The 8914-nt window shown below is 31.1% G+C and overlaps 1 pseudogene; it reads left to right on the top strand.

Annotated features, from left to right (window-relative positions):
• The first annotated feature begins 2648 nt into the window (after positions 1-2648).
• Positions 2649-5382, top strand: LOC145625147 (1-aminocyclopropane-1-carboxylate oxidase homolog 1 pseudogene; annotated as a pseudogene).
• Positions 5383-8914: the final 3532 nt, after the last annotated feature.

Here is an 8914-nt window from a genome sequence, read left to right as displayed (position 1 = left end):
GCTTGGTGCTAGATATGAAAAATGATCTTTGGTGTTGTTAAATAGTCCAAATCCTAATAAAATGGTCCTATGAGGTCACACAGCAAGGCTATTGAGTTAAACAAGTAGCAGGCCCATCAATGGGCCTCATGAGATTATGACATACCACATGGAGTGTTGGTCTAGAGTAGTTTGACTAGGCTTAAGATTTTAGGCTTGGCATGGGCTCTTATTTATAGATTTTATCTACAAATAAGATCCATGCCTAGGGTTGACTGAAGACACGATTTAACAGAAAGTGAATTTTGAAACAAGGCAACCAGTATTCCAAACCCTAATACATCTATCTCTCCTCACATACACGGCCGTATGGCCAGCCACCTTAGGTGGTTCGTGGTGTTCGTCATGGTGGTTCGTGGTTAGTTCGTGTCTCTCTTCTCCATTGAAGGTTGATTGAAGCGTTCAATCACGACTAACTAGTAGTAGTGGAGGTTTAATTTGTGCCCGTGGACCAAGTAGAGGAATCACGCTTGGGGTTCTTTATCTCCTATTGTTCTTGCTCGATCGCACGTGGAATCACGTTTCAAAGGTATAATTACATGTTCTTTATGTGTTATGCAATGAGATCTTGGGATTAGGTGCTCTATGAATATAATTCATGTTTTCCCGCAAGTAGTACCTATAAACTCCTACACCTACTCCTTTGGTAAAATTGTTCCACTTTTTCTTTGTAGCCACACTTAAATAATATTCCCATATCATTTTTGGAAACTTTTGACAATATTTTACTATATTCCTCTCCACTAATGTTCGTAAATTACATGACTAGGGTTTGGTGTCCTCAAAAGGTGCAATTTGATTAGCTTCCCAACACGCGTGAGACAAGTTTAATGGGAATGCTATTTGAATGAGTTTATATGGCTTTGCATGTAGCTTTTGTTTGTTTGATCGTCAAGGAATTTTCTGTTGCCAATTGCCACGCTCTGATAATCCAATTTAGAAGAAAGAATTAGAGGACACATTTCAGTATTTGATTGGCTAGATTTTAGCTTTCAATCGGGCCATTTGGCATGAGGTATTTTACCCCCAAACACGCACTTTTGAAAAAATACATAATATATTTTAATTTTTATTTTTATTTTCACATTTTAATTAAACGAATTTGACTTTATTACGTAAGATTTTTTAATTTTAATTTTAATTTTTAAATTTTTTATTTTAATTAAATGAATTTAATTTTTTATAGACTTCTTCAAAAACAAAAAAATCCCCCTTCCAAACTCCCCATCCCACTTAGCACCCCTAGATAGCGCCATTAGACTCTACCTACTTATTCTTCTTGCAACACCTCTACCTTTTCCCCTCTAACCCTCTCATCTTGTAGCGCCACCTAGCCTCCTCCCCTTCTTACATTTCTAACTCACCATACTCTATCATCCCTATCTTTTTCCTCGTAACACCACTATTAGATTTGGTTTCAACGGTGGCTTTAATGGTATTTTTGAGGGGATACATGTGATGGTGAACTTGTTATTTTTAGGGTGGTGATAAGGACTTAAGTGGTGGTAGGAAGTGAGGATGAGGGGTGGCCGGTGGGATTTCCTCATTTCAAGGATAGGGGTGAGGTTCAATTCACGGGTTGGATCATGGATGGTTGGGGTTGGAGAGCCTGTGGTGGGGTCATGGTCAGTTGTGGTCAGCTAAGGGTGGGGTGGAAATGGAGTTTTAGGGTGGGGTTTATGTGGTGAAGTGGTGATGGTTATGGAGGGGTGGGGGCCATAAAACTGATAGACTATAGGAGGAGAGGAAAGAGAAGACATAGAGGCTTTTTAATAGTAAGAAATAAATATTTTATTAAAATATAAAATTGTAAAAATAAAATAATATTTTATATATAATAATCAATACAATGTGACACATGTCAAATTTTACTTCTTTAACAGGTTACCAACTGGTTATATTCTATTTTGACCAAACGCCCCCAAAGGTCGTATTATTCTAGGATATAAAAAGGTTTTTTTTTTTTTTTGGGAAGACTAGCCAAGGTCGTCATGTTATTCTTGACAATATTTCCTAAATACATTTAATCTAAATTTTAGTCTTTGAAGTATAAAAAATATATATTCATACGAAACTGAAGAATTAATTTTAAAAACCCAAAGTATAAATGTGTTTTGAGAAAAAAAGAAATAATCTCTTGGTTCAATGATACAAATGATATTTTGAAACTCTTACTCACATGATATATCAATGGCCTCATGCCTCTTATGATTATTTCCAAATAATGATATTCACATAATAGAGCAATGGCCTCATGCCTCTTGTGATTATTTCCAATTAATGAGATTCACATGAAAGAGCAATGGCCTCATGCCTCATAAATGTTTCCAATTAAAGAGATATTCACATTATAAAGCAATGTGATCATGCCTCTAATGATAATTTCTAATTAATGAGGTTCACAATAATATATCAGTTACCTTTTTTTTATTGTTTTTAATTATTGATATCACATGGATATGCAGGCTAGTAGCCCATGATTTATTCATGCATTTGATCTCCTGATACTATATAATCAATGAATCTTCTCATAATTTTCATAAACTCTAAAATAATCTTGACAAATAAGAGAATCAAGTTATTTAATTTAAGACAAATTTTAAGGTCCGATGGAAGCCCAAAACGCCATCAATAATGAAACAAGAAGTAGCCATGATCGAATATATGAACTCAAGGTGTTCGATGAAGGAAAACTTGGTGTTAAAAGGCTTATAGATGCTGGTATACAAAAAGTTCCTAGCATGTTTGTTAGACCGCTTGAGGATCGTGAAAAAGATTTTGATACATGTTCTGAAAATATAAGTGTGCCAATAATAAACTTTGCTAATCTTGATGAAAACAATGATCGAATTGCTGAGATTGTCAAGGAAATAATAATGGCATCAAATGAGTGGGGATTTTTTCAAGTTATAAACCATGGGATCCCTAATGAATTGTTAGAAAAGATGATTAAGCGAACTCAAATGTTTCATGAACAAGATGATGAGTATAAGAAGAAGTTCTACACTCGTGATTTTCATTCAAAGTCTGTGTACTTTACTAGCAACCATGACTTGTATAAGTCAAAGACTGCAAGTTGGAAGGACATTTTGTATGTTAACGCTCGAAAAACTGGTGGTGAAATTGATCCTGAAGAGTTACCTCTTGTATGCAAGTAAGTTATTATTTGTCTCAAATAACATACAATAGACCATGTGAAATTAAGTTATTAAATTAGTGTTTTCTATGTTATTATATGTAAAAAAATAAAAAATAAATAAATAAAATCCTAGTATCCAAATAAGGGTTTTAGTCTATGCATAACTTTGTCCCTAAAATTTTAAAACAATAAATAATGGTATATATTATTCTATAGTCACCTACAACCTAAGCCCACATACATCAAATAGTCTACTTCATGAAAGTTATATAAACAAGGATTTTAAAATTATTTAGTAGTATATGAAGAGATGGAAATATTATTGAATAGCATTCAGAAAAGTTACTTTGATTTTGTTTGTGGTTTTCTTAAGAAAAAATCACAATCATTGAAGGTCTTCTTTTATTTATCACGATCTCTATTTTTGTAAATAATTTTATATATATATATATATAATATTTGCTATTTATAATGTATGTAAAACTACATACTTTTAAATAATTTTATATATATTTATTTAATATTATATATGTAGGCACAAGTTCTAACTAAATTAAAATGAAATAATTAAGCATTTTTCATTTTAAACTTTATTTTAAGTATTTTATAAAAATATTGTACAATTTTGTAAGTTAAATAATTAACTTATAAAAAATATATCTTTGAATTATTAAAATAAATGTATAAAATCTAAATTTATTTTAAGGGAAAGTACATTAATTAACTGTGGATCTAAAGTTGTAAATTAGGAAATTTCATGTCCTCATATATAGATCTGGTCTAGTCCACATTTACCGAAAAAATCTACATGAATTATTGTCAAACCAAAGTATATGGACATAGTGTGATATCTAAGATTTTAAAACAAAATGTGCACAATTAAAATAGTGAAGACATTATACTAAAAGTCGGAGCATAAGATTATATCTAAAAAAAGTTTTAATAAATATATGATGCATTTTAGGAAAATAATGTTTGTGTCTGTGTTAATGAGAGTGTGAAATTAAAAAAATATCGAAAATTTTTAAGCATGCTGGGTAATTACTTCCTCAATTATTCCAAGCTTTCGCTTGCTAACTTTATAATGTATGAAAAAAAAAAACTTTTTTTTGGCAGATGAGGGCATAAGGTATAGGCACATCCACAATATCTATGTGAGCTACATCCGTCACTATATGAAAAATTTTATTATCAAATTAATATACTCCAAATTCATCTTGTTGTCATCCTTAATAAATAAATGGAGCAACATTTTATCAATTTAATACATACTTCATTTATTTATTTTAGTTAGACATATACTTTTGACTTTTACTTCATCCATACACTATGCTTTGATATTAGTCATATAGGATCTTATTTGAATCGTCTTAATGTTAATTTTATTAAAATTCTTTGTTTTTAATCTTACAATATGTTGATAATTTGAGATATTAGTCGTTAAAATTAAATGTATAAAATATATGGTTAGGGATGAATTTATAATATACATTCATTTTGTAGGGATGTGATATTGGAGTTTATTGATCGCACCCATATGCTCGGTAATCGCATACTTATGATAATATCAATCGGTCTAGGACTTGAACCCGATTGTCTTGGAAATATGGCAAAAGGTACAAAAAGTTGGGCCATAGCTAACAATTATTATCCAGCATGTCCAGAACCAGAATTTACCTTGGGAACTGCTGCCCATATGGATACTTCATTTATCACAATACTCTTACAAGACAATATTGGTGGACTTCAAGTACTTCATGATAACAAATGGGTTAATATTGAGCCTGTTACTGGTGGTTTGATTGTTAACTTCGGATCAATACTTCAGGTATCACTTCTTTCCATTGTATACTAGTTCTTAGATGAAAGAAGTTAACAATATATTTACATTGTTCTTGTACACTTATAGCTCTAATCTTTTTATCTTACAGATGATAACTAACGACATAATAAAAGCTGCATGTCATAGAGTGATTGCTAAAAGTGTTGGACCAAGGATCTCTATTGCATTCTTTTTCAGTGGTATTATGACATCTGAGAAGATACTTGGTCCAATAAAGGAGCTAACATCAAAAGAAAATCCACCCATTTATAGGAAATTCTCAATTGAGGAAGCGATAATAAACTTGTTCTCAAATTCACTTGATGTAGTTGGAGCCAACCTCGATTATTTTAGAATTCAACATAATGGTAAAGACAAGTAACTATCATCGAAAATATGTTACAAAGATATGTTTAATTGCTATGCAATAAACAAAATTATTTAATATTTTTGCAGCAATATATTTTTAATTTATCAAATTAAAATGAAACACCTTTAGTTACTATGAGCATTGTAGCATGTACTTGCTTACCTCTAATTTTTTTAATTTATTTTGTCATTTGCACTTTGCTACAGGTTTACAAAATTATAGTGAAACGTTTTACATCTTGTAAGCATTAAACACTGAAATGAAGAGTGAAAATGTGTTTGAGCATGCTTATATTAATATGAAGATGTTTCGACACCACGATATAATGTTTTCAAAAAAAAAAAAAAAAAAAAAAAAAAAAAAAAAAAAAAAAAACACCTAAATGATTCTCCCCGACCAAAACCTGGTAGTGATGCATGACCTTTCACTGCCTTCGTCACTTTGCGCATAGGATAAAAAAAGTGATTTGATTTTTTATTAAAAACCTTACCCATATTTGTTTTAATCCACTCAATCCATCCCATTTAAATTAAAGTCCAAACATTTATTCATTTATACACTTGCCTTATTTTTATCCTTACCCCAATCATATTTATTCTAACGAAACCTAGTCAAAGCCCATTCTCAAAAGCCCAAACTTGGAAATGCATTAAAACTATTGCTATATAGATTACACTAGATGAAGCCGGTTTGTTTGATTTTTTTTAAATAATGTTTTTTTTTTTTTTTTTTTTTTGTATTTATGAGCCTAAAATTTGTTATATATTTATATTAAATTCCTAATATTAAAAGATAATATATAATATTTAATTAATTTAAACTTAAAAATCTCATTCGCCAATTTTGCTTACATGGCATTTAAATTATTTAATTCTAAAAGAAATTAATAATCTCTTATTTAATTGGCTACTACTAAGATTTATAATCCTACATGGCGCGCTGAGAAAATTAGATCCTCTCTAAAAACTCGGGAAAAAAACTCCCCTTTCTATATATATATTAAATTTTGTTATATATTTATATAAAATTCCTAATATTAAAAGATAATATATAATATTTAATTAATTTAAACTTAAAAATCTCATTCGCCAATTTTGCTTACATGGCATTTAAATTATTTAATTTTAAAAGAAATTAATAATCTCTTATTTAATTGGCTACTACTAAGATTTATAATCCTACATGGCGCGCTGAGAAAATTAGATCCTACGTGGCTCTCTAAAAACTCGGGAAAAAACTCCCCTTTATATATATACTAGTTTTGTGCCCCGGCGATGCCCAGGTAGTGTATGGACTTTTAAGATAAAATTATACTATGTATTATAATTCAATTTGATTGAAAATTGAATTCTAAATTAACTCTTTTTGCTACAAAGTCAATCTATATTTATTCAACGTGGATACTTGGCGAAAAATTAAAACGCTAAATGATGTATTCTTATGGCCTAATTATAAATTTATTATTTGGTATTTTATCAAAAATATAACTCTAAACTAATAATCTTATTCTAAAATTCTATCCTATAGAATTCTTACCTATTTTTTTTTTTATCTTATGAAATCTATCCAAGGTGGCGCGACACTTGACGGTTTTTTTTTTTTATCATATGAAGTTTATTTAAATTTATCCAAGGTGGCGCGAAAAGTCAGAATGCCAAGTGTCGCTGCCTCGTAACCTGGCTAAAAGTTTAGCTTTATATATTAGTTATATGATATTAGATTAAATTAAAAAAACTTGTTAAATAACCTATTTAAGAACTTTCTAAAAGTCACCCGATTGTCATACCACAATAATTTTTGTCGTAGCCCAACAGATCCTATTTGGGATCGATAAATGCTACTGTGTCATAACAACCTGTTATTCTCATTTTCTAGGTACTTTTTAAAATCAAATATTCCAAAACATATATACCCTTTTGGTAATGCTATGTTTCATTGGTTACTGTCGCATCACGTAATTGGACAACATACCTAGAGCATGCCTACCTAGAGCGTTTCCAATATATAATTAATGGCACCTTTAGGGTGCTTTGATTGTTATGTTTAACTACAACTGAGTTACCTGCAATGTTATCATGCATGATTGTTATTTTAATAACCAAATTTATGTTTAATCAAGACCTGTAATACAAAATCACCACTAATAAGATAAATTGGATAACAATTTTTTCTTAATCTTGTTGCTTAATCGAAGTGATCACCATATTAAATTATGGGTGCAGAAATATCAACCAACTTAGCCTTATCTGTTTGAAGCATATTGAACAATTATATTGTTTGTATGCTTTATGAATAAAAAATAATGGATAAGGGTAGGAAAATAGGTCGTCACTATTACCATAATCCTTACATCAACCCATTTTTACTTATTAACACCTTATTAGCCTAATACAAGTGCAAGGGCAAGTAAAGGGATCAAACCATAAGGACTAAGGGGCTTTTTGGCATAGCAATCAATTTAAGGAATCAACTGCAAATAAATGATCATGATCTTATTAAAAGGAAATTAACACATTCAGCTCACTTTAGCACAGTTGAAAAGAAGAAGGAAGCTTCTAAAGTGAAGAAAAATTAGACCAATATTGCTTTGCTTTTATGATTTAAGTTTTAATTTTTAATAAGGCGTATGATACCAATAATTGTAGTAACATTTATTTTATTAATAATAGCATATTTATTTTTGCCTTAATTAAAACTTACAATAATGACTTCTTTTTATTGTTTTTTTTTTTTTAAATCCGTATCAAGAAGTCGGATGCAATGGAAGAATCGAATAAAATAGTTCATAAAAATACTAGAAAAAATGCTGCGTCACGGTGAACATCGCCGTGTCATGGTAATTTTTGTCACGTCGCGGTACGTTTTACCGTGACACGGTGCAGCTGTGGTTTTTTTTTGTTGAAATTTCGCCATGTCACAGTAATTTTTGCCGCTGCGCGGTGAATTATGCAATGTTGTGGCGTATTCTGCCGTGGCACGGTACCCTCCTGCTACATATTTTCGCTAAAATTCCGTCGAGTCCCATTATTTTCTGCCTCGTTGTGACCTTTTCTTGACGTGATACGGTGGCTTTTGCTTTGCAATGTTCTTCAATTTATGTTGTAGGTATGTTGACGAAGAATGGATTTTTATTTTTAAAGTGGTCGGGCCCCCTTGAGGGGTTGCCTACGTATCCTCAAAAGGAATCAGGCCAAACGTAGCTCTATCCGGTCTTGAACCCTTGCAACTAGGCATAAAATTTCTTGAGTTGATCCAAATTGGTTAAATTGTGGAAACCGTTGCCATCCACGTCTACTAATTGTGCCGGTCCGCCAGACGAAATGGACTTGACAATGTATGGACCTGACCAGTTTGGTCTAAATTTTCCTCTTGGATCAAACACATTTTTATGAAGTGCCTTAAGCACTAAGTCCCCTTATTTGATATTCCTAGACTTGACTTTTTTTTATTCAAATGTTGTGCCATACGCTGTTAGTAGATTTGGACATGATGCAAAGCTACCAAGCGTTTTTCGTCAAGTAAGACTAGTTCATCATATCTCGCT

Source organism: Chenopodium album, chromosome 3 (assembly GCF_948465745.1).
Source record: "Chenopodium album chromosome 3, dcCheAlbu1.1, whole genome shotgun sequence".
Taxonomy (NCBI): domain Eukaryota; kingdom Viridiplantae; phylum Streptophyta; class Magnoliopsida; order Caryophyllales; family Amaranthaceae; genus Chenopodium; species Chenopodium album.
The sequence above is the reverse complement of the archived record's forward strand: the minus strand, read 5'-3'. Positions and strand labels throughout refer to the sequence as shown.